Genomic DNA, 1,982 nt, shown 5'->3' with positions numbered 1-1,982 from the left:
AAGTAAGTGGCCCTTTCTGTGGTAGCCACTTGAACTTGAACCTCAGACCTTCTGCTCCACATGGCGGGCCCATGACGTGGACAAGTCACAAGTGTCACAGGACCGGATGAGCCGGGGGGCGTATTGTCTGTGTTTATCATTGTCTGTGTTTATCAATGTCTGTGTTTATCAATGTCTGTGTTCATCATTGTGTTTGCTTTTCAATGTCACTATTCATCATTGTGTTCGTTTATCAATCGGTTGTCTTCTGTGTGAGTTCTATGTGTTTGTAGTCATTACCTTTTACCTAAAAAATAACGGTAATAGAGTAGCACTTACAAGTTTACCGGCGGTTCCTTCATTAAGCACAGAATGAGGACCAGCACCCACGAATGCAGCTTTTAAACACAGTATACATACTTTTAATTAAACAAAATTAAACAGAACAATACATTTCAATTAGCCCTGAGAGTTCGAAATCAGACAATTGTCTTGGAAGTGACCCATATGGACAAAACTTTAAGATAAAAACTAGGGTCAGTGCCACACTTGAATATTACGCTAGATTTCAGAGAGCATAATAGTGTTTGCTTGTCCAAACAAAAAGAAAAAAAAAAAAAAAAGAAAAAAGAAAAAGACACAACAAAACAAAACAACGTCTCGGTACTCCCAAAACAAACCAAGCAATCCACTGTGTCATTTTTTTTATTACGACTCTCATAATTTATTAGTTCACCACGCAAGTGACCTCCCCCCACCCTCCCTAACTCCCCACCCAAAGTACAGGAAAATTCACTAGAAACAAAGTGTTATCGGAGCAAAAGAGATATCTTTTTTTGTTCACTCTCAAATCACAAAAAAAATGAAAACCTTGAGAAGTTGAAAACATGAAGTCACCAAAGGTACTACTTATAAAGGTCTCTCTCTCTCTCTCTCTGTCTCTTTGTCTCTCTCTCTCTATCTATCTCTCTCTCTCTCCCTCCCTCCCTCCTCCACCTCTTCTTTCTCTCCCCCCAAACCAGCTTCAGGCCCTATAACTCTCAGAACCTGAAAACGCCCCCGGCCTTTTATCTTCATTGTGAAGTACTTCACCGGGCACAGGCCACAGACTAGAAAAGAGGGAGTAGCAAAGAGGTGGGGGGGGGGGGGCGTGGCTAAGGAGCTTCCACCTCAAGTAGCTGTCTTCACTTCCGCTCACAGCCTGGTTGACCTTTCACCCTTTCTCTCCCCGAAACGCTATTGTTTATTGCCAAATACTTGAAGGCCAGTCCGCACATAGCGCCACGAAAAGTCTTCGACCAATCAACATCGCCGTCAAGATTATGAGAAACACCCCCGAGTGAGTGCTTCAATATTGTCAAGTTTGTGAAGGTCGTGTTGTATACATGCACGTGAGGGCCAACGATAGCTTAGTAGGTATCAGACTGGACTATGATGCAGATGGTCTTGGTTCGAATCTCCAATGAGACCTCTTCAGCTGCGTTGATTGAATGAGTTTGTAATTGCAAAGACTTCCAGGCTTGAAGGCTCCGCAGCACCAAAGTAAAAGGTTTAATTAATTAATTAATTAATTAATTAATTAATTAATTAATTAATTAAACCTTTTACTTTGGTGCTGCGGAGCCTTCAAGCCTGGAAGTCTTTGCAATTACAAACTCATTCAATCAACGCAGCTGAAGAGGTCTCATTGGAGATTCGAACCAAGACCATCTGCATCATAGTCCAGTCTGATACCTACTAAGCTATCGTTGGCCCTCACGTGCATGTATACAACACGACCTTCACAAACTTGACAATATTGAAGCACTCACTCGGGGGTGTTTCTCATAATCTTGACGGCGATGTTGATTGGTCGAAGACTTTTCGTGGCGCTATGTGCGGACTGGCCTTCAAGTATTTGGCAATAAACAATAGCGTTTCGGGGAGAGAAAGGGTGAAAGGTCAACCAGGCTGTGAGCGGAAGTGAAGACAGCTACTTGAGGTGGAAGCTCCTTAGCCACGCC

At 42.9% G+C, this 1,982-nt stretch overlaps 1 protein-coding gene across 1 annotated transcript in view; it reads right to left on the bottom strand.

Moving 5' to 3' along the window:
* LOC101848256 (discoidin domain-containing receptor 2) overlaps positions 1 to 1,982 on the bottom strand; it is a gene marked incomplete at its 5' end in the record, with an annotated part of 57,733 nt that overhangs the window by 35,774 nt on the left and 19,977 nt on the right.

Source organism: Aplysia californica, unplaced genomic scaffold (assembly GCF_000002075.1).
Source record: "Aplysia californica isolate F4 #8 unplaced genomic scaffold, AplCal3.0 scaffold01145, whole genome shotgun sequence".
Lineage (NCBI taxonomy): Eukaryota > Metazoa > Mollusca > Gastropoda > Aplysiida > Aplysiidae > Aplysia > Aplysia californica.
Note: the sequence above shows the minus strand (reverse complement) of the source record. Positions and strands in the feature narration are given on the sequence as shown.